Genomic DNA, 27,488 nt, shown 5'->3' with positions numbered 1-27,488 from the left:
AGATCAGATGCATTTAAAAGGGAAAAAACTACAATATATATGCAACTTCACTTTTTATAAACCTAATGATAACTACACACAAAAATCCCCCAAACAGGACATAGAGCTTAAAAAAGGAGGAAACAGGAAAGATGTATGGAATCCCACCAAGCAAAACAACAGACAGAAGCATAAAGGAAAAGAACCAATGGAGTCACAGAGCTACCAGAAAACAAAAAATAAAATGGCTATAGGAAATCCTCATCCATCAATAATTACCCTAAATGTAAATGGTCTGAATTCACCACTAAAGAGGCATAGAGTAGCAGAGTAGATAAAAAAACAAAACCCAACCATATGCTGCCTATAAGAGATACATCTATGCTCTAACTGGTTTGGCTCAGTGGATAGAGCATCGGCCTGCAGACTGAAGGGTCCCAGGTTCGATTCCAGTCAAGGGCATGTACCTTGGTTGCAGGCACATCCCTAGTTGGGGGTGTGCAGGAGGCAGCTGATCAATGTTTCTCTCTCATTAATGTTTCTGACTCTCTATCCCTCTCCCTTCCACTCTGTAAAAAATCAATAATATATATATATTTTAAAAAGAGATACATCTAAACAGCAAAAACAAAGCTAGATTCAAAGTAAAAAGGTGGATAATGATTCTCCAAGCAAATAATATCCACAAAAAAGTAGGCGCAGTCATACTTATATCTGACAAAATAGAACTGAAGGTAGTAAGAGACAAAGATGGACACTTAATGTTAAAGGGAGCATTACATTAAGAAAACATAACAGCCCTACCTGGTTTGGCTCAGTGGATGGAATGTCGGCCTGCGTGGACTGAAGGGCCCAGGGTTCGATTCCGGTCTGGGGCATGTGCCCACACTGCAGGCTTGATCCCCAGTAGTGGGTGTGCAGGAAGCAGCCAATCAATGATTCTCTCTCATCATTGATGTTTCTATCTCTCCCTTCCTCTCTGAAATCAATAAAAATATTAAGAAAAAATATTAAGAAAAAAACCCATAACACTTCATAATACATATGCACTCCAACCAGGGAACATCAAAATGTATTAACTCACAGAACTAAAAGGAAAAACAAATCAAAACACAATTATAGTTGGATACCTTAATACTTCATTGACAGCTCTGGACAGATCAACCAAATAAAAAAATCAATAAAGAAATATCGGCCTTAAATGAAACAGTAGATCAAATGGATATAATTGACATTTACAGAACCTTTCATCCCAGAACATCAGGTTATACATTCTTCTCCATTGCATATGGAACTTTCTCAAGGATAGACCATATGTTGGGTCACAGAACTAGCATCAACAAATTCAAAAAGATTGAAATTATACCAAGCATATTTTCTCACCACAATGCCTTGAAATTATAAATCAACTACAAAGAGGAAGTAAAAAATCCCCACAAATAGAGATTAAACAACATACTACTAAAAAATGACTGGGTCAAAGAAGAAATAAAAGATGAGAATGATAACACAACATATCAAAATCTCTGGGATGCAGCAAAAGCAGTAGTAAGAGGGGAGTTTATGTCATTATAGGCCTATCTCAAGAAACTAGAGAAATCCCAACCGAACATCACATCTTAAAATACTGGAAAAGGAGGAACAAAAGCAACCCAAAGTCAGCAGAAGAAAGTAAATAAAACTAGAGTAGAATGAAATGAAATAGAGAACAAAAAAACTATACAAAAAAATCAATAAAACGTAGAGCTGGTTCTTTGAAAAGATTACTAAAATTGACAAATTCCTGGCTAGACTGACTAAGGAAAAAAGGGAAAAGACCAGAAATGGAAGAGAAGTCACCACAGACATCACAGATATACAAAGGATCATATTAGAATATTATGAAAGACTTTATGCCACCAAATTCAATAACCTAGAGAAATGGATAAGTTCCTAGAAATATATAACCTTCCTAGACTAAACCATGAAGAATTAGAAAATCTAAATAGACTGATCAGCAGTGAGGAAATTAAACCAACCATCCAAAATCTCCCCCAAAAGGACCAGATGGTTTCACCAGTGATTTCTACCAAATGTTCAAAGAAGCATTAAAACCTATCCTTTTCAAACTCTTCCAAAAAAAAAAAAAAATGAAGAAGAGGCAATGCTTCCTAACACATTCTATGAGGCCAATATAACCTTGATACCAATTACTGATAACACACACACACACACACAGAAAAAACACAGACCAATATCCCTGATGAACATAAACACAAAAATCCTAAACAAAATAGTAGCTAATCGAATACAACAATACATCAAAAAAAGAATACATCACGATCAAGTGGGATTCATTCCAGGGGCACAAGGATGGTTCAACATTTGCAAATCAATCACTGTAATACACCGCATTAACAAAAGAAAGGATAAAAATCATTATCTTTAAAAAAAATACTTTTATTGCCCTAACCAGTTTGGCTCAGTGGATAGAGTGTCAGTCTGAGGACCAAAGGGTCCAGGGTTTGATTCCGGTCAAGGACACATACCTTTGTTGCAGGCTCCTGCCTGGCCTAGGCCCTGGTCAGGGCTTGTGCAGGAAGCAACCAATCGATGTGTTTGTCTCACATCGATATTTCTCTCTGATAGCTGATTTCCCAACAGAAACTTTACAGGCCAAAAGGGAGTGGCAAGAAATGTTCAAAGTGATAAATAGCAAGGACCTACAAGCAAGATTACTCTACCCAGCAAAGCTATAATTTAGAATTGAAGGTCAGATAAAGAGCTTCACAGATAAGAAAAAGCTAAAGGAGTTTAACACCACCAAACCTATATTATATGAAACTAGAGGCCTGGTGCATGAAATTACATGCACTGGGGTGGGGGAGGGTTTCTCAGGCCAGCCTGTGCCCTCCTGCAATTCAGGACCCCTCAGCGGACATCCCTCTTGCAGTCTGGGACCCTTGGCTTCTTACCGCCCGCCTGCAGCGGAGGCGGGAAAGGCTCCCACCACTGCCACTGTGCTCGCCAGTTGTGAGCTTGGCTTCTGGCTGAGCGGCGCTCTCCCTGTGGGAGTGCAAGGACCACAGGGAGCAAGCAGCTTCTGCATTGAGCATCTGCCCCTGGTGGTCAGTGCGTGTCATAGCGAACAGTCATTCCAGTGGTCAGTCAATTTGCATATTAGAATTTTATTATATAGGATGTTGAAGGGTATTCTTTAAGAAGAGAAAAGAAGAAAAAGAAAGATAAAATAATATAAACAATAAAATGCCAATAAATACGTATTTATCAACAATTGACTCAAAATAAAAATAAATGAACAAGAAATCTAATGAACAAAATAAACTTGTGAATAAATGTAATCAGAGGCATGGAAACATGGAACAGACTGATGAATCTCAGAGGGAAAGGGAGAGGGGAACAGGAAGAGATTAACCAAAGATCTTATAGACACAGACAATAGGTTGGTGAAGGCCTGAGATGGGGCAGGGTGGGAGGGGGTAGTTGGGGGGGGGGGAATGGAACATCTGTAATACTCCCAGTAATAAAGATTTAAAAAGTAAAAGTATTAAAGAAGTGTCATAAGATTTCTATATCCAGCAAAATTATCCTTCAAGAATGAAAGAGAAATTAAGATATTTCCAGATAAATATAAACTGATGGAATTCAATACCATGCAACCTGTTCTACAAGAAATTCTGAAATAAAAGGGCACTAAACAGTAATTTCAAGCCATATGAAAAAATAGAGAATACTGGCAAAGGTAAATACATAGGTAAATATAAATGCCAGTATTATAGTATTAGGTCAGGACATTGTAGACTCATGGAGATTTTTACATAATCTCTAGAATACTCATTTTAGTAATAAGCATATATGCATGCACATACAACATAATTATTATTAATTTTAATTTTATTTTAGAGAGAGATGAGTCCCATCGATTTGTTGTTTCACTTATTTTTTATGCATTCATTGGTTGATTCTTGTATGTGTCCTGACTGGGTATTTGACCCACAACCTTGGCATATCATATCGGGAAGATGTCCTAACCAACTGAGCTGCTGGGCAGAGTCTTATTATTTCTTTATTTGACAAAGCCTCCCATGTAATTTTTGCATATCAGATAGGCCTCATTATTTTTAAAGTTCTCTAATAAGTAGAGATAGAGCAAATCTTTCTTTCCTCTGTTGATTAAGGTATTCCATATGTGTCCTTATCCCCTCATTGCACCCCTACCCCCAACCCCCCCACTCATGCCCTTACTCCCCTGTTGTCTGTGTCCATTGGTTAGGCATATATGCATACATACAAGTCCTTTGGTTTAACTCTCTCCCATACCCCCACCCTCCCCTACCTTCCCTCTGAGGCTTGACGATCTGATTGATGCCTCTCTGTCTCTGGATCTGTTTTTGTTCATCAGTTTATGTTGTTCGTTATATTCCATAAATGAGTGAAATCATGTGATATTTATCTTTCTCTGACTGGCTTATTTCGCTTAGCATAATGCAGTTCCATCCATGCTGTTGCAAATGGTAAGATTTCCTTCTTTCTTACCGTGGCGTAGTATTCCATTGTGTAGATGTACCACAGTTTTTTAATCTACTCATCCGCTGATGGGCACTTAGACTGTTTCCAAATCTTAGCTATGGTGAATTGTGCCCCTATGAATATAGGGGTGGATATATCCTTTCTGATTGGTGTTTCTAGCTTCTTGGGATATATTCCTAAAAGGGGGATGACTAGGTCAAATGGGAGTTCCATATTTAGTTTTTTGAGGAAACTCCATACTGTTCTCCACAGTGGCTGCACCAGTCTGCATTCCCACCAGCAGTGCACAAGGGTTCCTTTTTCTCCACATCCTTGCCAGCACTTGTCATTTGTTGATTTGTTGATGATAGCCATTCTGACAGGTGTGAGATGGTCCTGCATTGTTTGTTTTGATTTGCATCTCTCGGATAATTAGTGAATTTGAGCATGTTTTCATATGTATTTCGGCCTTCTGTATGTCCTCTTTCGAAAAATATCTATTTAGGGCCTTTGCCCATTTTTTGATTGGTTTGTTTATCTTCCTTTTGTTAAGTTGTATGAGTTCCCTGTAAATGTTGGAAATTAAACCCTTATCGGTGATAACATTGGCAAATATTTTCTCCCATGCAGTGGGCTTTCTTGTTGTTTTGATGGTTTCTTTTGCTGTGCAAAAGCTTTTTATTTTGATGTAGTCCCATTTGTTTATTTTCTCTTTAGTTTCCATAGCCCTAAAACAGTGATGGCGAACCTTTTGAGCTCGGCCTGTCAGCATTTTGAAAGACCCTAACTTAACTCTGGTGTCGTGTCACATATAGAAATTTTTTGATCTTTGCAACCATAGTAAAACAAAGACTTATATTTTTGATATTTATTTTATATATTTAAATGCCATTTAACAAAGAAAAATCAACCAAAAAGATGAGTTCACGTGTCACCTCTGACACGCGTGTCATAGGTTCGCCATCACTGCCCTAGAAGCAGTATCGGTGAAGAAATTGCTTTGGCATATGTCTGAGATTTTGCTGCCTTTGGATTCCTTTAGTATTTTTATGATTTCCCATCTTATGTTTAAGTCCTTTATCCATTTTGAGTTTATATTTGTGTATGGTGTAAGTTGGTGGTCTAGTTTCATTTTTTTGCATGTATCTGTTCAATTTTCCCAACACCATTTATTAAAGAGACTGTCTTGACTCCATTGTATGTTCTTGCCTCCTTTGTCAAATATTAATTGAGCATAGTGGTTTGGGTCAATTTCTGGGTTCTCTATTCTATTCCATTGATCTATATGTCTGTTCTTTTGCCAGTACCAGGCTGTTTTGAGAACAGTGGCTTTGTTATACAGCTTGATATCTGGTATTGAGATCCCTCCTACTTTGTTCTTTTTTCTCAGGATTGCTGCAGCTATTCATGGTCTTTTTTAATTCCAGATGAATTTTTGGAGAGTTCGTTCTAGGTCTGTGAAATATGCCGTTGGTATTTTAATGAGGAGTGCATTGAATCTATAGATTGCTTTGGGTAGTATGGACATTTTAATGATGTTGATTCTACCAATCCATGAACACGGTATGTTCTTCCATCTGTTTATGTTTTCCTCTATCTCTTTTTTCAGTGTCCTGTAGTTTTATGAGTACAGGTCTTTTACCTCCTTAGTTAAGTTTATTCCTAGGTATCTTAATTTTTCTGGTGTGATTGTAAATGGGATTGCTTTTTCAGTCTCTCTTTCTGTAAGTTCACTATTTGTGTATAGAAATGCCATAGATTTCTTGGCATTAATTTTGTATCCTGCTACATTGCCGAATTCATTTATTAAGTCTAATAGTTTTTTGATGGAGTCTTTAAGGTTTTCTATGTACAGTATCATGTCATCTGTGAATAAGGACAGTTTTACTTCTTTTCCAATTTGGATGCCTTTTATTTCTTCTTCTTGTTTGATTGCAATGGCTAGTACTTCCAGTACTATGTTGAACAGGAGTGGTGAGAGTGGGCATTCCTGTCCTGTTCCTGTTCTTAGGGGAAATGGTTTTAGTTTTTGCCCATTGAGTATGGTGTTGGCTGGAGGTTTGTCATATATGGCTTTTATTATGTTGATGTATGTTCCTTCTATTCCCATCTTGCTGAGAGTTTTTATAAAGAAAGGGTGCTGGATTATTTCAAATTCTTTTTCTGCATCAATTGATATGACTATGTGATTTTTATCTCTCAATTTGCTTATGTGATGTATCATGTTTATTGATTTGCAGGTATTGTTCCATCCTTGCATCCCTGGATAAATCCTACTTGGTCATGGTGTATGATCTTTCTGATGTACTGCTGGATCCGATTTGCTAGAATTTTGTTGAGGATTTTGGCATCTATGTTCATGAGGGATATTGGCCTGTAATTTTCTTTCATTGTGTTGTCTTTATCTGGTTTTGGTATTAGGGTAATGCTGGCTTCATAGAATGAGCTTGGAAGTGTTCTTTCCTCTTGAATTTTTTGGAATAGTCTGAGGAGGATAGGTTTTAGTTCTTCCTTGAATGTTTGGTAAAACTCCCCTGTGAAGCCTTCTAGCCCCGGGCTTTTGTTTGCTGGAAGCTTTTTGATGACTGCTTCAATTTTTTCCATAGTTATCGGCCTATTGAGATTTTTAGATTCTCCCTGATTGAGTTTTGGAAGGAATATGTCCATTTCTTCCAGATTGTCTAGTTTGTTGTTCATAGTATTTTTTAATAATCCTTTGTATTTCTGTGGGGTCTGTTGTTATTTCTCCTCTTTCATTTCAGATTTTGTTTATTTGGGTCCTCTCTCTTTGGTGAGTCTGGCTAGAGTTTCATCAATCTTATTTATCCTTTCAAAGAACCAGCTCTTGGTTTCATTGATCTTTTGTATTTTTTTTTTTGTCTCTATGTCATTTCTTTCTTTATTTTTAAAAAAATATATTTTATTGATTTTTTACAGAGAGGAAGGGAGAGGGATAGAGAGTTAGAAACATTGATGAGAGAAACATCGATCAGCTGCCTCCTGCACACTCCCTACTGGGGATGTGCCCGCAACCAAGGTACATGCCCTTAACCGGATACAATTCACCTCGACAAGACATGACACAAAAACACGAATGTACTCATGACACCAATAACCGCGATATAAGTGACCAGCAGAGAAAATAGAATTAGGAGAGTGAGAAGAGAGCACAAATGATATCAGAGAAAAAATGGTATGAGAGATAAAAAAAAAGAAGAAGAAAAAGGAAGAAAAAGGAAATATATATGTGTATATATATATATATATATATATATATATATATATGGAGAAAACACCAGAGAACAAACAGGTAAAAGAAACACCAAATACCTGGTAAAGAGGGTGGGGGCAGAATCTTATATACAGAAAATAAGGTTAAGAAATGAATGAATATGGGGAGGACCTCAGTTCAGTATAAAGGAAGTAGAAAGGGGATGAGTGGATAAGAAGAAAGAGAATGAGAAGAAAATAATAATAAATAATAATAAATTTACAAAAAAATTGATTTAAAAAATGGTATAAAAATAACAAAATAAAATGATGGAAAAACGATGCGAAAAATAGAAAATAAATAAATAAAGGAAAATAAAGAAAAAAGATGAAAAATATAACAAAATAATAATAAAATAAAATAAAATGAAAAAGTGAAGTGTCGTTCCTTTGGCTGGCTTAAGATCCCAGTCTTCTGTACTGTCTGGGTTTCTCAGTTTCCTGTTGCTGGGACTGAAGGCCTCTCTTTAGGCCAGTCCCTGTGGACTCTCAGGGACTATTCAGATTTTTTAAAATTCTTTGTACTATTCAGAGTGTATTCTGGGTGTGGCTGTATTGGTTGCCTGGAGACTGGAGGGAGGGGCTATCAGGAGAAAATGGCTGCCCAGGTCCCCGGTGTCAGGTATGACTCAGTGCCAGACTCGCTGCCACTTCTCCTGGACCCTCTCTTCTCCCCAGACTCCACAAGTCCGCACCTTCTCCTGCACCTCAGCCATGGGTGAGTGTCCGTATCCAAAAGGTCCTATGTACTAGGTTCTGTGAAGAAAAGCAAAGGCCACAGAGAGGTGAAAGAGCTGCGCCTCTGCGAGCCCCTCTCCTGCCAGCACTGCGTGGTCTGGGCAGCCCTTCAGACTGCGCCCTCTGGGCTCAGTCTTTCGTTACTGTGGACCCAGATCTAGAATCCCCTGCCACCAGCAGTCCTGGCGGACCTCCTTTCCACAGTCAGACGCTGTGCCTGTAGCAAGGGACGTGTCTCAGTGCCGTGCGGTTTCCCTCTGACCCTCAGGACTCGGAGATCTGGCAGTTCTCTCCAGCCCAGATCCTTGATTTTACCTTTATCCAGGTGACCTCTGCCCTTCCCAGCTGCAAATTGTCTCACCAGCAGAGTCTCCTTCGCCAATTCGGGGTGGATGTTATTCGTTTCACCTGCTCATTCTATCTGCTCTGGGACAAGGCTTGGGACACGTCCATCTATTCCACCGCCATTTTTCTAAAGCAAATCTTTGAGGCATTCCAGGGACCCATTGGAACAACCCAAAGCCATTTCCAAATTGAGTTTCTTTTTAAAATTAGAACCCTAGGAAGGTTGTCAAACATATTTGTCTAAAAAGATCATATATCATTATGAAACAATGTTAAATTATCTATTTACCCAAAGTGACAATAAAAGATATCAAACATAAACACTGGTTAGCTATTTGTCAGGGTCACCAAAGGAGGAATGCATGAGGCCAAAAGGGGTAAAGAATTATGAATTTATTAGGTTATCTGGGTACCCAGATGGACTGAGCCCCTAAATGGCGCCAGCACCCAAAGATGAGGAGTCAGAGGTTTTTAAAGGACTCCAGGCAGGCTTTTTCCGTGCGGAGAATTCTCTGTGCAGGTTGGATTCTGGGAAAGTCCAGAGGGGAGAGATAATGGTTTTAGCAAGTGGACTGTGGTCTAAGCAAATGGAATGTCCATTGATAAGTGGCCTAAAAGTCAGTTCCCAGGGGAGAGGTTATTGATTTAATTATTTGATCAGTCTTAACACTATTGTTAGCAAAAGTTTCCTTAGGATTGAGAAGATTGTTTTTTTAAGTAATCAAGGACCTGATAAAGACAATATAAAATAGAAAATTATTTTAATAAAACATAGAATCTTTGTTTCTAGGAAAAAACTTAAAATAGCTGGAGTAGAATACAAAAAACTTTTAAAAATTAAATCTTTATTGTTCAGATTATTACAGTTGTTCCTCTGTTTTTCCCCCATAGCTCCCCTCCACCCAGTTCCCACTCCACCCTCTGCCACTCCCCTTCTCCCCCCACTGTCCTCATCCATAGGTGTATGATTTTTGTCAGGTCTCTTTCTGCACCCCCCACAGCCCTTCCCCCCCGAGAATTATCAGTCCACTCCCTTCTATGCCCCTGATTCTATTCTATTCACCAGTTTATTCTGTTCATCAGATTTTTTATTCACTTGATTTTTAGATTCACTTGTTGATAGATATGTACTTGTTCATAATTTTTATCTTTACCTTTTTCTTCTTCTTCCTCTTCTTAAAGAATACCTTTCAGCATTTCATATAATACTGGTTTGGTGGTGATGAACTCCTTTAGCTTTTTCTTATCTGTGAAGCTCTTTATCTGACCTTCAATTCTGAATGAGAGCTTTGCTGGATAAAGTAATCTTGGTTGTAGGTTCTTCGTATTCATCACTTTGAATATTTCTTGCCACTCCCTTCTGGCCTGCATAGTTTCTGTTGAGAAATCAGCTGACAATCGTATGGGTACTTGCTTGTAGGTAACTTTTTCTCTTGCTGCTTTTAAGATTCTCTCTTTGTCTTTTGCTCTTGGCATTTTAATTATGATGTGTCTTGGTGGTCCTCTTTGGATTCCTTTTGTTTGGGGTTCTCTGCGCTTCCTGGACTTGTAAGTCTATTTCTTTCCCCAGGTAGGGGAGGTTTTCTGTCATTATTTCTTCAAATAGGTTTTCAATATCTTGCTCTCTCTCTTCTTCTGGCACCCTTATAATTCGGGTGTTGGTTCGCTTGAAGTTGTCCCAGAGGCTCCTTATGCTATCTTCATATTTTTGGATTCTTTTCTCTTTTTGCTTTTCCAGTTGGGTGTTTTTTACTTCTTTGTATTTCAAGTCTTTGACTTGATTCTTGCGATACTCTAGTCTGCTGTTGGATCTCTGTATAATATTCTTTATTTCAGTCAGTGTATGCTTAATTTCTATTTGGTCCTTTTACATATCCTCGAGGGTCTCACTAGATTTTTTGAGGGTCTCACTAAATTTATCAGCGGTTTCTAGAAAGTTCTTGAAAAACCTTAGAAGTGTGGTTTTGAACTCTATATCCAGTAGTTTGCTTTCTTCCATTTCTGTCATTTGTGACCTGTTTCTTTGTCTCTGAATTTTGGCTGCTTCCCTGTGTTGATAAGGGTGGCTTTCTGTGCTAGGTGTCCTATAGGGCCCAGTAGCTCAGCCTCCCCAATTACCTGAGGTGGACACTCTTGTTGCACCCTTTTGTGGGCTGTGTGCACAGTCTTGTTGTAGTTAAGCCTGGGAGGAATTGACCTCCAGGCCAATTGGCTGTGAGAATCAGCTGTGTCTACGGTGGGAGAACTTCTGTGCTGGAGACACCCTTCTGGGGCAAGACTTGCTTCAGTGGGGCTTTGGTGCTCACTGAGTCTGCCCCCTGAATGTGTCCCTTATGGATCTGAGGAGTTGTAATCTGGATGGTCCCACTCTGACCACTGGGTACACTGGCTCTTGGATCTCTAAGGAGGTGCTAATCTAGCCTCTGCCTGAGGCTACCCAGCAGGAGCTATGGAGAGATCTGCAGATTTCTCTTCTTTGTTTGGGATTCGGAGGTGCCCAGATGAGGCCCAGCTGTGAAGCAATGCAAGCTGCTGTGGGGCCTTGGGCCTTCTTTTGGATGTTCTGGGTTTCTCTGACCCAGCTGTAGTTTGTTAGGTAATTTTAGATTGCAAAGGGCCAGGTCATTCATATGCAAAAGCCTCTGCCACAGCTTGGGTGGGGCGGGGTCTCAGGGATTCAACAGGGTGGGGTAAACAGCTATGGCTGATCCTCAGTCCTGTCCTAAGAGTTCCTGGTGGTCTCAGTGTCCCGCGGTAATCGCTGCAAGCACCTCTGAGAGAAAGCCGCCCTCGAGTTCCGCCCGCTGCCAGACAGTTCAGTTTCTCCCTGTATGAGTCTGGGTCCCCAGAGACTCGCCCGGAACTGGAGTTCAGAGCAGTTGGGAGCTTGAGACTCCTTCCCTATTGAAAAAGACTACCGCGCCGAAACCGGTTTGGCTCAGTGGATAGAGCGTCGGCCTGCGGACTGAAAGGTTCCAGGTTCGATTCCGGTCAAGGGCGTATACCTTGGTTGCGGGCACATCCCCAGTGGGAGATGTGCAGGAGGCAGCTGATCGATGTTTCTCTCTCATCGATGTTTCTGACTCTCTGTCTCTCTCCCTTCCTCTCTGTAAAAAATCAATAAAATATATTTAAAAAAAAAAAAAAAAAGAAAGAAAAAGACTACCGCGTCCTCAGTTGCCAGCCCTTTCTGAGTGCGCCTTTGTACCTCTGCACTTTACTTCCGCACCTCCTCTGAGTCTCAGTGTGCTTTTCTCTTTCCTTCTAGTTGTAGAATTTCCACTCAGCCAGCCTTCCTGTGGTTCTGGATGATGTCTGTTTTGTCTTTTAGTTGTATTTTTGAAGTGGTTGTGCGAGGCAGCAATTTCTGGTGTTTACCTATGCCGCCATCTTGGTTTCTCCTCAAAAAACTTTTTTTATAGATGAGAAAAGAACAAAACTAATTTTGATTCAGCTTACTTTTGATATTTAAATTCATCTACTTAATTAAATTTATTCTAATCTTATTCAGCTTAGTCCTATATAATAAAGCCCAGCAACCGAAACGGCAGAACAACCAGAGACCAGACAACCATGGCTCCTTGCTCTGGCCAGCCCCGCCCCCCCCCCCCCAGCAGGGGCCCCCACCCTGATCAGGGGTGTAGCCAGCCTGCAAACTGCTTGCAGCCGCTCACCCTGGCCAGCCCTGCCCCCCAATGGGGACCCCCACCCCATCAGGGCAGGCCTGCTGGCCCCCACCTGTACACCCTTGCCTCTATCCTATACAATAAAAGGGTAATATGCAAATGACCCTAACAGCAGAATGACCAGAATGACTGCTCGACCAGTCACTATGAGATACACTGACCACCTTGGTCCCTTTCCCCGGCCCACAGGCTCCGATCACCGATGGTGAATAGGGAACTGGGAGTGGTTGGTGGGGGAGTTGAGTGGCGCCAGGCCAAGGCCCCTGCCCCACCAGTCACCCCACACACAGAGGGCAACTTGCAACGGGTGGCAGGGCTGGCAAGCAGGCGGGAACGGTGACCTCTCAGTCTCTTCCTCTGGCCTTCAGGCTGCAATCACCCAATGGCGAACAGGGAACCAGGGGTTGATTGTGGTGGGGGGTGGGGCCAGCTGCAGGCAGCTGGGGAAAATGGCCCTGATTGCAGGCCAGGCCTAGGGACCGTATCTGCTCACAAATTTCATGCACTAGGCCTCTAGTCATATATAAAGTTTTCTTGCTCAAGATTTCCCCTTATGAACATTCTACAACTTTTCTCATCCCTTTTAGTTTTCCTGTAAGAATTTTTACCAGGCCAAAACAGGTCCAGTTACTTAGCAGTTGCCAGAAAAAAAAGACAACTCCAAGATGATTTTATGAGAAGGAACGTAATTTATTGTGAGCAGGCAAACAGGGACATGAGGTGGGGGTTGGGTGTCATTTTCCAAAGTGGTGTGTCTCTAAACAGAGGATCAGGTTCATCTTTATTCAAGAAAATCATACACAAACATCAAGGTGAACTTTGTCATCACTTTTATTGGTGGTGACATTCCTGCACATGTGTAGTTAGAAAACATGCCAATACATACATCACATGTTTAAAAATGGCAGAGAATTTCCACCCCTGGAGGAGATTTTAGTATCTTAATGAGGGTATAATGAGAATAGTTTATGTGATGTCAGTATAACGTCCTCCAGGCCACTTCAGCTAGCCTCTGGTGGTTTGAGCCGAATCAGACCCCTGGTTCTGCAAATCATTCTGGCATATCCCTATAAAGCAGTTCTGGCATAGGTTTGGAAGGAAGTTTCACTAAGTAAGTCAGCCATTCTGTTAAACTCTTAGCAAAATACGGGATATTGTTACACAAGTCTTATATAATCTAGGGTAATCTAAGTGGGTTTACAGGTTAATCTAAGCAAAGTTATGAATCCTATATAAAAGTTAGGCCCTGGCTGGTTTGGTTCAGTGGTTAGACCATTGGCTTGCACAGTAGAAGGTCATGGGTTTGATTACCAGTCAAGGGCATATACCTCGGTTGCAGGTTCGATTCCCTGGGCCCCAACTGGAGCTGCGTGCAGGAGGCAACCAATCAATGTTTGTGTGTGTCTCTTTCTCCTCCCTTCCTTCCACTCTCTAAAAATCAATGGAAAAATATCCTTAGGTGAGAATTTTAAAAAAAAGTCTATGCTAGTCTTCTTGCAAGGCTATATACATATATATGTATGTATATTAGGTTACAATACTCATTCAGAAATAACCAACTTTAGGACCGTTTTCTTTAATATTCTCAAAAATGTATCCTTATACCTTATACCTTCTATTCCCCAAAATAAACATTTGATTTCCATTTTAATTAAAATTCTTAGCCCTTAGAAATATCAACTTATAGTGTCAACTAAAAAGTAAACCAATCATTATTTTTAGATTGGCAAATTTATGAATATGATACTGTTATAATTAGCTAGTTATTAATAATAGGAAAGGAGCAAAGGGGAGGCCAGACATTATAGGCATGTCATTTGGGCAGCTTCACTAGGAAGCTGCAATTTCACACTCCCCAGAGAACCACTGGCCCGTTTCCTGTAAATCACTGGGGAAAGGGGCCCAACAATGGGGAGATAGATGCGTGCCCAGTGAAGTTAGGGTGACGTCGGGTAGATACTTGTGGCCAAAGTGGACAGGACCACTGCAAGCCTGCAAAAAGTTGGGAATACATATTCCCCTAAAGAAAAAAATTCTCTCCTTGCTCTTAGCTCTTGGCTCATGGGGTTCTGTCATTCCTGCTTCCTTTCATTTGCTTATGTTTCCTTCATAGCCATGTGGCCCTGCAGACCCCACATGCAATGGGTTGATGGACTGTAGCAGGGAACAGGAGCGAAGCTAGCCTCATGCTGGATTGGACACTGCTCCAATATGTAACGGAAACTCTAGACACTGGCTTTGATTTTATCCCTATTGAAGCCCAGTTACACTTCTTCCTTGGTGGACCACAGGGAAAGGGACCTTGAAAACTCAGGGATGTACTAGTAATTCCACAGAAATAAAATCATTCAGCCGAACCGGTTTGGCTCAGTGGATAGAGTGTTGGACTGCAGACTGAAGGGTCCCAGGTTCGATTCCGGTCAAGGGCATGTACCTTGGTTGCGGGAACATCCCCAGTGGGGGGCGTGCAGGAAGCAGCTGATCGATCTCTCTCATCGATGTTTCTAACTCTCTATCCCTCTCCCTTCTTCTCTGTAAAAAAATCAATAAAATGTATTTTAAAAAAAAAGAAATAAAATCATTTTCCTGTGAGAGTCTCAGAAGATGCATTTTCTTAGGATATTGCAAGAATTCCACTTCCACTAACAACAGTTGGGGAAAAGGAACTCTTCCCCTAGTTAACATACATTTTATAACCTCTGGGAACATAGGTTCTTGTTAGCAACTATTTACAATTTTTTAGAAACCATTGGGTCAATTTGCATATTACACTTTTATTATATAGGATGGTGGCTAAAGGAGTTGGAGTCTTGAGTAGGGAGTAGTTTGATCATTGTATCACAGGCATGGAATTTTTCTTTCTGGCTTCATGAGGGTGTTGTCTTTTTTCATGGGCCTAGGGCTAAAACACCTGAAGTCAAGATATTTGGCTTGACAGAAATTCTGTTTCTGTGGTCAACAAACCTGAAACAATTTGATGTTGGCCAGAATCTGATACCCTAAGGGTTTAAATAATTAAGGAAGGAGTGGATGGACAGAAAGGAGAAAGGGTAATGTTTTTCTATACTGTTACAAATCCCCAAACCACCCAGATGTAGAAAACATCACACCATATATAAAAAATGCAGATTTCAAAAACAGATAAAAACATCAACAGAATTACTAATAAATATAGATAAGTCATGAGATTTTTTAAAATTTGCCCTTGACAATTTTTAAGGAGGTTGGGAACAGAGGTAGGACATGGGAGAATTTTGCCATTCCTGCTTTTAAAACTGCCCCTTTTCTCCCCAGCCAGTGTGGCTCAGTGGTTGAGTGTTGACCTATGAACCAGGAGGTCATGGTTCAATTCCCAGTCAGGGCACATGCCTGGGTTTCGGACTTAATCCCTAGTGGGGGACATGCAGTGCAAGAGGCAGCCAATCAATGCTTCTCTTTCATCATTGATGTTTCTAGCTCTCTTTCCCTCTCCCTTCCTCTCTGAAATCAATAAAAAAAAATTTTTAAAGTACCCCTTTTCCAATTTTATTCCTTCAGTTCCCTAGCCTCAGGCAGCTGTAGGCTGTGCTTTCATTTCTAATTTACCCAGTAAAAGGACCTGGGGAGATACTGACTTTTAAGAAAAAAAATTGCTAGTCACTTTTTAAATCCCCCCCCCTTTTTTTTTAGTTTTTGTAACTGTTCTTTAACTTGGAGTGTTTTAAAATAGAAAATTAAATTTTAAGGAATAGAAATTAAAATAAAAACAGTTTATGTTGAGCTCATAACTGCCTTGATCAAAATAAGATAAAATGCAGACCTCTCCCAGATAAAACCCATCAAGCACTTGGAGGCAGCTCCTATGCATCCCGCAATCCTCTCTTTTCCATGCTGGGCCCCCTCAGAGTTCAATGTCAGGTTTGTTTTCTATGCTCTCACAATTCTTTCCTCCTGTCTCTCTTGTTTTTCCTCTCACAGTTTCCCTTGTACGGCACTGTATTAATTTTTAAAGCATTTAATAAAGTTTAAGGATTATATGATGAACACCATCTACATGTCTCTTTGGTTCTATCATTGATAAATTTTGAATTTTGCTATATTTGCTTTATTGCATGTTTCTCTATCCATCCCTCTATCCATCCATCTATTTATCTTATCCTATATAATAAAGAGGTAATATGCAAATTAACCCTCATGCCCTCACAAGATGGCTGCCTATGACCAGGTCAGCAGGGGGGTTAGTGAAGGACGACTGAAAGACTGGACAAGCAGGCTGCGTGGGGTGACCAGGACGGCAGGGGGGATAATGAGGGATAACCAAATGACTGAACAGCAGGCTGTGTGGGGTGACCAGGTCAGCAAGGGGGGGGCAGTTGGGGGTGACCAGGCTAGCAGGGGGGGCAGTTGGGGGCAATTAGGCTGGCAGGGGGGCAGGCCGGCAGAGGGGTGCAGTTGGGGGTGACCAGGCCAGCAGGGGGGGGCAGTAAGGGGTGACCAGGCTGCCGGGGGCGGGGGGAGGGAAACATTTGGGAGCGACTAGGCTGGCAGGGAGGGGGCATTTGGGGACGACCTGGCCGGCAGCGGGGGTCAGTTAGGGACAACCAGGCCGGCATGCAGAGGCAGTGAGGGGCAATCAGGTGGGGGGGGGGGGGGGGGCAGTTAGGGGTGACCAGGCAGGCAGGCAGGCAGGTGAGCGACTAGGAGCCAGCATTCCAGGATTGTGAGATGAATGTCCGACTGCTGGTTTAGGCCCGAGGGGATTGGGCCTAAACCGGTAGTCAGACATCCCCCAAGGGGTCTCAGATTGGAGAGGGTACAGGTTGGGCTGAGGGGACTGCCTCCCCCCTCCCCCGTGCACAAATTTCATGCACTGGGCCTCTCGTTTTTTATAATCAACTAAAGTTGCAGACATCAGTACCCTTAATACTTCTGTTATTATCATAATTAGCTACTTACTAATATTAGTAATAGGAAGAAAGCAGAGGGGAGGCCAGACATTATAAGCATGGGCATATGGGCAGCTTCATCAAGAAGCTACAACTTCACACTCCCCAGAGAACCACTGGTCCATTCCCTGCAGATCACCAGGGGACAGGATTGAACAAAGGGGGAGAAAGGTGCACGCACAGTGAAGTCGGACTGACATAGGGAAGGTGCTAACCTAGGAAAAAGATCATTGGCCAGGAGGGTAGAGCACTGCAAATGCCAGAGATCTTGGAAGGTTATAATCCCCAAAGAGTTTTCTCTCTTGCTTCACTCTAGCCTGCTTGCTTTTCTCTTGTCTCATGACCTGCACTTACCCGTCCTCTCATCAGAGCCATGTGGCCTTAAGTAGTCACATGGCCCAGGCCCACTTGGACTCCACACACAGGATGCTGGACCGGACCTGACATTAAATGGAGTGAAGACTCTAGGCAGTGCCTTGATTCTTGCCCTGCTGAAGAAAAGATTGGATTTTTTCCATGGTGGGACTGAAGGAAATGAGTCATTGAAAACCCCCGGATTTAATTTCATGAAAATAAAGATGACTCATCCTCTTGTTGAAATCTCAGGAAATTCCTTTCCTTCCGACATTGCAGGAATTCTTCTTCCACTGATTGCAGATGGAGACACAAAGGGTATCTGAATGGATAAGAAAACATCACCTTGCCCTAGCTGGTTTGGCTGAGTGGATAGAGCATTGGCCCTCGGACTGAAAGGTCCTGGGTTTGATTCTGGTCAAGAGTACATACCTTGGTTGCAGGCTCAACCCCCAGCTTTGGCCAGGGCATGTGTGGGAGGCAACCAATCAATGTGGATGTTTCTCTTTCTCTGTTTTTCCTCCTCCCTTCCACTCTCTCTTAAAAAATAAAATAAATAAAGAAAACATGACCCAAATATATGCTGCCTACATGAGACCCAACTCAGAACAAAAGAGTCAAACAAAATGAAAGAGGGGAAGGAAAAAAATTTTCCATGCAAATACTTATATCTGACAAAATAGATTTCAAAGCAAAGGTTATAACAAGAGACAAAGAAGGCTAGTACATATTACTAAAGGGATCAATCCAACAAGGGGATATAACCCTGGTAAACATATATGCACCCAAAATAGGAGCACCTAAATATATAACAATTCTTTTGGAGGACTTTAAGGGAGAGATTGATGGTAATACAGTCACAATAGGAGACTTTAACACCCCACTGACATCACTGGATAGATCTTTTAGAAAAAAAAAAAACTCAACAAGGAAACACCAACCTTAAATGACACACAAGATCATATAGATTTAATTGACATTTACAGAACATTTCACCCCAAAGCTGCAGAATATACATTCCTCTTAAGTGTACATCGGGCATTCTCAAAGATAGACCACATGTTGGGACACAAAATAAGTTTCAACAAGTTCAAGAAGATTGAAATCATATCAAGCGTTTTCATGACCACAGTGGCATGAAACTAGAAATCAACTATAATAAAAACACTCCCCCTAGCTGGCTTGGCTCAGTGGATAGAGCGTCAGCCTGTGGACTGAAGGGTCCCGGGTTCGATTCCGGCCGAGGGCACATGCCTGGGATGCGGGCTCGTTCCCCAGTGGGGGTGTGCAGGAGGCGGCCGATTGGTGGTTCTCTCTCATCATTGATGTTTCTCTCTCTCCTTCTCCCTTCCTCTCTGAAATCAATAAAGAAATATATTTTAAAAAAACACACTCAAAAATATTCAAACACATGTAGGTTAAATAGCATGTTATTAAACAACAAATGAGTTACAATGAAATGAAGGTAGAAATAAAAAACTTCCTGGAAACAAACAAAAATGAACACACAAAAACCCAAAATCTATGGGACACAGAGAAAGAGGATCCAGGCCTACCACAAGAAACCAGAAAAATCTCTAATAAACTATCTAACCCTACAATTAAAAGAATTAGAAAGAGAACAACAAGAAAAGCCCAGAATAAGGAAGGAAATAATAAAGAGCAAAGCAGAAATTAATGACATAGAAACTAAAAAACAATACAAAAGATAAATGAAACCATGAGCTGGTTCTTTGAAAGGATAAACAAGATTGATGAACCTTTAACCAGACTCACCAGGAAACAAAGAGAGAAGACCCAAATAAAACCAGAAATGAAGGAGGTGAAGTGACAACTGACACCACAGAAATACAAAGAATTATAAGAAAATACTGTGAACAACTATATGCTAACAAATTGAACAACCTGGGAGACATGGAAAAATTCCTGGAAACATACAATTTTCCAAAAGTTAATCAGAAATTAACTTGAACCAGAAAACATGAATAGACCGATAACAACTAAGTAAATAGAAGCAGTAATAAAAAAAAAACTCCCAGCAGCCCACCTGACATTGCTCAGTGTTTGAACATTGACCTATGAACCAGGAGGTCACAGTTAGATTCCCAATCAGAGCACTTGCCTGAGTTGTGGGCTTCATGCCCAGTAGGGAGAGTGCAGGAAGCACACAATCAATGATTCTTTCTCATCATTGATATTTCTCTCTTTCCCTCTCCCTTCCTCTCTGAAATCAATTAAAATATATTTTAACACACACACACATAGACCTGGCCAGCTTGGCTTAGTAGATGGAGTGTCAGCCTGTGGACTGAAGGGTCCCAGGTTCGATTCCGGTCAAGGGCATGTACCTTGGTTGCGGGCACATTCCCAGTAGAGGGTGTACAGGAGGCAGCTGATCGATGTTTCTATCTCATTGATGTTTCTGACTCTCTATCCCTCTCCCTTCCTCTCTGTAAAAAATCAATAAAATATATTTAAAAAAAAATAAATAATAACACACACACACACACTCCCAGCAAACGAAAGTTTTGGGCTGGATGGCTTCACATGGGGAGTTTTAGCAAACATTCAAAGAAGAACTAACACCTATCCTCCTCAGACTATTCCAAGCAATTCAAGAGGAAAGGCTTCCAAGCTCTTGGTAAGAGGTCAGCATTATCCCAATTCCAAAACTAGATAAAGGCACCGCAAAGAAAGAAAATTACAGGCCAATATCCCTGATGAACATAGATGTTAAAATTCTCAACAAAATATTAGCAAATCTGATCCAACAATTCATTAAAAAGATCACACATCATGACCAAGTGGGAGTTACCCCAGGGATTCAAGGCTGGTGCAATGTTAGCAAATCAATAATGGTGTTATATCACATTAACAAAATGAAGGATAAAAATTACATGATCTTACCAATAGATGCAGAAAAAGCATTTGATGAAATACAGCACCCATTATTGTATTTGTCTGGGCTTTGCAGGACTTCACAGTAACTGATTTAGTGATTGCTAGGTGGTCTAGTTTGTGTTAATGTGTTGGTCTTTCTTCATGTTCGTTTGGGGTTTTATTGTTTACAAACTTCTTCGTATTGAGAAAAATAGCCAAAGCATCTTTGACAAAAGGTTCTGCACCAGGAAAAAGGATCTGAAACATAAGCTTGGGAACACCTCTTCTTGAAGTGGGGGTCTTGAACCATCCTTTCTTTTGTTTTCTCTTCCCCTATTTCCTATTTTGGGCCAGATCTTCTGTCCTTAAAAACTTGACTCCTACCCTCTTTTATCTGCACCCCAAAAAGCCCATATACCCAAACACATTTAATGTGTGGGGTGTCACCCCATCTCTTAAATGATTTGTGCAAAAATCCTGAAGAAGTTAAGAATACTCCATCCCTTCTTCCCAATATCCTGAGTGAAGACCATTCCTTGCTATGTGATTCATGCCAACCACTCAGATTGCTATGTTTTAACCTCCAATCCTAGGGTAGAGAGCAGCAATGAGAGGGCCTTTCATTTTGAAAGGGGTTGGGAAACCAAGAAAAGGGAGATGAATATATACCCAAGTCACTCAGGAACTCTTATGCAGGTGCAAAAAAATTTATGTCAAAGTAGTCACAAGATTGTTTAATAGGAGACGGACGAATGCAACTCCATGTTTACTGCTAGAAACCAGAGCTTCGTGTGAAATCTTGAATTTATGGGGTGGGAGGGAGGGAGGGTAGGAAAGCATGTACCTGTCTGTTCTTTCCCTGATACCTTCCCTGATTCATTTCTAAACTGCAGGGGACTGAGCGCCCATGGACTTTGGTGACCTCCATCACTGGGGACTGTTTATTTGATGGTTGATTTTGCTGTGCCGGGTACTTCCACTTGCTATCATTTTGTAAAACACATGCTGACTTTTTTCCTTCCCTCTTTCCCCCTGGGAGGATAAAATGAATGAATAAAGACTTATTCCTACTGGAAAAAAAAAGTATGCTGGTGCAAAAGCAGAGTTCAGTTCTTTTTCACTTTGTTAAAAGGAGAAAGTTTTTACTATGTTTGTTCTACTCTAGATAAAATATTATGGAAAGTGGTCTTCCAAGAAAGCAAGGATTATTTTTCTTAATTTAACCACATCCTTTAAAATGATAATTTTTCTTAAGCTGAAAATGGGCCCCTGAAGTCCCTCAAAGACTTGTATTCTCTTTATAAAAGAGAAATTTTAAACTAATTGGGCCTATTTGATATGATTAAATTGCATGGGAAGCTTCATTAAATTAAGAAATAATAATTATGTTGTATCTGTATACATGTATTATTACTAAAGAGGATGTTCTGGAGATTATATAAAACTCCAAGAGTCTACAAAGTTCTGATGTATGCTTATTTGTAGTTCTAATTGTTAACTTAAAATGTTGTTACAGAAAAGGGCAAATTTTCTTGTCAATTTCATGATAATCAGATCTGTGTCTTTTTAATCTTTGTCACAGTTATTGTTTGACTTTGATACTTTTACAAATATGTTTTTGTCTTCAGAAAGATCCATGGAAAAAATGAATTTATCCTAAAATATAGGTTTCTGAGAATAAATTGAATAAATTTTCAAACCATACTTTTAAACTGGATGAGGATTTGCAGAACTTTAAGGAATAAGAGGATTCATAGAAACCCTGGCAGATGATTGGGATAAACAAGAATTGCCTGGCTGGAGTGGCTCAGCGGTTGAGCATGGACCTATGAACCAGGAGATTACGGTTTGATTCCTGGTGAGGGCACATGCCTGGGTTGTGGGCTCATTCCTCAGTGTGGGGTGGCAGAAGGCAGCCAATCAATGATTCTCTCTCATCATTTATGTTTCTTTCCCTCTCCCTTCCTCTCTGAAATAAATACAAATATATTTAAAAACAAAAATAAACAACAAAAAAAGAGATAAACAAGAATTGATTATAAGGGAATGAATGAAGGTGACTCATTCATATGAGGGTGACTATCATTTTTACAAATTTTTGTTTGCAGTGTTACTGATTTTAAAATTCTTTTTGGGTTTTTCTGATATAAGGAAAGTTATTTTTCTTTGGGCAATTTAATAAATTATACCTTTGTAATTAGTACTGAAACATTTACAATTTTCTCCATAGCTTATCCCTCCAGAATTTAGAAACTCCTAATGAGTATCATTATTTACATGACAATATGTTTGTTTGCATAAATTCAATAAGAATCTGTTCTTTTCATAATAAGACACAATTAGAAACTGGTTTTATTAACTACTAGTGGCCCGGTGCATGACATTCGTGCACTGGGGGGGGGAGGGGGTCCCTCAGCCCAGCCTGCACCCTCTCCAATTGGGGATCCCTTGGGGGATGTCCAACTGCCGGTTTAGGCCCAATCCCACAGGGATCGCAATCTGGGACCACTGGCTCCTAACTGCTCACCTGTCTGCCTGCCTGATCACTTCTAACTGCCTCTGCCTGCCTGACTGATTGCCCCTAACCCCTCTGCTTGCCTGCTGATCACCACTAACCTCTCTGCCTGCCTGCCTAATCGCCCCTAACTGCCTCTGCCTGCCTGATCACCCCCCAACTGCCCTCCCCTGCTGGCCTGATCTGGCCCCCAACAGCCCTCCCCTGTCAGCCTGATCTCGCCCCCAATTGCCCTCCTCTGCTGGCCAATTTGGTTCTGATTGGTCAGTTTCTATGCCAGTCAATATCAAAAGCTCTGCCTCCTAAATAACCATTGGTTCTTCACAGCACCCACATTTGGTTCTGATTGGTCGGTTCCTATGCCAATCAACGTCAAAAGCTCTGCCTCCCAGATGGGTGCAGCCACTGTGGAGAACAGTATGGAGCTTCCTCAAAAAACTAAAAATGGAACTCCGATTTGACCCCGTGGTCCCACTTCTAGGAATATATCCCAAGAAAACAGAAACACCAATCAGAAAGGATATATGCACTCCTATGTTCATAGCAGCACAATTCACCATAGCTAAGATTTGGAAACAGCCTAAGTGCCCATCAGTAGATGAGTGGATTAGAAAACTGTGGTACATCTACACAATGGAATACTATGCTGTGGTAAAAAAGAAGGAACTCTTGCCTTTTGCAACAGAATGGATGGAACTGGAGAGCATTATGCTAAGTGAAATAAGCCAGTCAGAGAAAGATAAATACGTCATGATTTCACTCATTTGTGGAATATAGAGAACAACATAGACTGATGAACAGGGACAGATCCAAAGACAGAGAAATAGCGATCAGACTGTTAATCCCCAGAGGGAAAGTAGGGGAGGGAGGGGGCAAAGGGAAGAGATCAACCAAAGGACTTGTATGCATGCATATAAGCCAAACCAATGGACATGGACAACAGGGGGATGAGAGCATGAGTAGGGGGGGCGGAGGATGGGGGTTTAATGAGGGGGATGAGGACACATTTGTAATACCTTAAGTAATAAAGAATTAAAAAAAAAAAGCTCCGCCTCCTAGGCAGCGATTGGTTCTTCACAGCACCCACATTTGGTTCAGATTGGTCGGTTCCTATGCCAGTCAGCATCAAAAGCTCCGCCTCCTAGACAGTCATTGGTTCTTCACAGCATCCACATTTGTTTTTGTTTTTTTTCTAGCCAGGTTCTATATTTTATTCTCCTGTTACATCTGTATTTATACCAGTTGATTTTAATCCTATCCATTCTATTCCAAAGGTTAGGTCGTTTGTTATCTCCATTCCAAGGTCACTACTCTATTGTTCTGTTAAGCTACAAGGAAGTAACTGAAGGAGATTATCCTAAGTAAAGATTATGTAGCTTAAGCATGATTGTTTGTAGTTAAAGTGATTAACTACCTGCCTGGCACTTAGTTAAGGGGTTTTACTGATTTATTCCCTTCCTTAGTCCTGTTAATCCCTAACTCCAGGAAAAAATCCCCCACCTGGGGAAACAACCTTTCTCTGAGAGGTGACCTTGGTTAAAACACATACCGTTAAGTAGGGGAGCAAACATATTAAGAACAGTATGCCATATACGCCAGGTCCCTTGAAACATATGCTCTGCAGATGTTTCTTCCCTGCAGTGACTGTGTCAAGCAGCAAGGATGGGCCAGCTTCCAGCAAATTCCCCCTTTTTTATTTTTTAAATGATAGCTCATGTAAATTAGTGGCCACCTCTTGGATTGGGTTGTTTAAGACTCGGAGGAAGACTGACAAGCAATGATAGCAAGCATAGCTATAAACATAGTGGATGGAGTGCACACGGAGCCTTGTTCCTGTAGAAGGTTGCTGGCCTCTTCAGTCAAGGGATTTCAGCTGTCCTCAAGTCAGTGGTTTGGTTGTCCTTGTTGATCTGGCAGCGGGCAGCATCATTGGCGATGGGTTTCCCGAAGCGTCAGCACGTTGAAGGGCTGGATCATGAGTCCATCAGGGCCGCGCTTGATGGTGGTGTCGGTGTCCGGGGAGGAGTCAGCTGTGCCCTCTGGGTCGGCTGATATAGATGATACTGGGGAGGAGGAGGAGGAGGCGGAGACGGAGGGTGGTGTGACATAAGGTGGGACTAGACGGTCTGGAATCCACACAGGTGAGTCTGCGTCCTGTGGAAATATACAAGCATATCCTCGCCCCCAGGTTAGAAGTACATCAGGTTCCTTCCAGGCTCCTGTCAGTAAGTCTTTCCATTTGATGAGGGCTTTAGGTTTAGTTAGATCGGGGTTCCAATGTCTGTACATCGGGGAATTTCCCTCAGAATCTACATTTAGTATATTAATTACAAATAGAGTATGTTGTAGAACATGATGAGGAGAGGAATATTTAAACTCATTTTCTTGTAATTTTTTAATTTGTGTTTTTAAAGTTTGGTGAACCCTCTCTACTATTGCTTGGCCTTGAGGATTGTAGGGTATTCCTGTAGTATGTGTGATGCCGAATGTAGAGCATAAGTTTTTAAAAGCTCTAGAGGTAAAGGCAGGCCCATTGTCTGTTTTAAGTGCCCTTGGTATTCCTAGGTAGGAAAAACATTGGAATAAATGTTGACTTACATCTTTAAAGGCTTCTCTTGTACGTGCAGAAGCAAGGATAACATGAGAAAAGGTATCAATACAAACATGCACATAGCAAAGTTTGCCAAAAGATGGGATATGAGTAATGTCCATCTGCCATAAGTCACAGGGTCTAATTCCTCTTGGATTAACTCCAGTAGCAGGGCGAGGAAAATGAGTAGGAAAATGGCCACAGTCACGCACAATACCTCGAGCAGCTTCTCTAGATATGCGATAATATAGACGGAGAGTAGAAGCATTTTTTAAAATATATTTTATTGATTTTTCACAGAGAGGAAGGGAGAGAGACAGAGAGCCAGAAACATCGATGAGAGAGAAACATCGATCAGCTGCCTCCTGCACATCCCCCACTGGGGATGTGCCCGCAACCAAGGTGGTACATGCCCTTGACCGGAATTGAACTCAGGACCCCCCAGTCTGCAGGCCGACGCTCCATCCACTGAGCCAAACCGGCTTCGGCAAGTAGAAGCATGAGGAAATAATTTAACTATATATTGAGAGTCAGTGTACAAGTTAAAGGGAACCTGTTGCAATTGTTCAAAAGCATAAATGACTGCCAAAAGCTCTGTTCTCTGGGCTGACATCTCTAGGGTTTGTTGAGCATGGGTTATTGAGTCAATGATTATTACTGCCTACCATTAGAGGAACCATCTGTGAATACTAAGGAGGCGGGAGGTGATAATGGCTCTTTTGAACATTTAATAGGAAATATAAACGGATGTAGGGAGAGAAATTGCAATACAGGTGATCTTGGCAAATGATGTAAAATTTGTCCTGGGAAGTTACCTATAGCTATTTTGCCACTCTTCTTCAAATTGTAATAGTGTCTAATTGTTCTCTTTTTTAAATTTTTATTTTGTTTTACTTTGCTTAACTTTATTGGGTCTCAAAATTTACAACTAAAAGTTCAGAACAATAATAGTGCCCTTTCCTACTTGACTGTTGTGAGGGGGAAAATAGTTGCAAAATCATCTCTGAATAAAAGACCCTAGATATTCCACATATAAGTACACGAATTGGGGGGATCATAGGTTCAAATATAGTGTGCACAGGATCTTGTAGCCAGCATCACCAAAGCAAGAAGTTCTTTACACTTTTCATTGCACACACAATGACGGCACAAGCAGGCAATCAGTGTTTGATTGAAGTGACTCAATGATTCATAATAACCATAAATAAAGGGCTGCTGAATGATTGAAACTCACTCGTGTGTGAGAATCCACTCATTTCCAAAAGGGATAAATGGAGAATGACAGGTAATCAAAGGGACTTTCCTTACTGATCCAGTGGCTCTGCAGAGACTGCCAGGCTTCTATTTTCACAACTCTCAGCCTTATGCAAACTGCTTTAATGTCCTTTGGAAGAGAGTGGGCGAAGGGAGGGGTAGGGCTGCAACCTTGCCTTGGAACTATTTGTCTGTCACTGACACATTTTTGGCCAAAGGGTGAAAAGAAAAAACAAAAACCCCACCCATTGTATAGAGCCCAGAGGCACAACAGTGTGGAGTTGGAGTAGAATGTTACTTCCAGGTGTGTTCTCGGTGTGGGTTTCAGGGCTTATAACTACATTTGTTTAGCCACAGTAAATCAAGCATTATGCAACATCACAAATGAGGAGCCCTCTCTGTGCTGCTGTTTGGAAGCTGGTAGGAGGCTTCCAGTTCTGAAA

The sequence above is a fragment of the Myotis lucifugus genome, unplaced genomic scaffold (assembly GCF_000147115.1).
Source record: "Myotis lucifugus unplaced genomic scaffold, Myoluc2.0 scaffold_328, whole genome shotgun sequence".
Taxonomy (NCBI): domain Eukaryota; kingdom Metazoa; phylum Chordata; class Mammalia; order Chiroptera; family Vespertilionidae; genus Myotis; species Myotis lucifugus.
Note: the sequence above shows the minus strand (reverse complement) of the source record.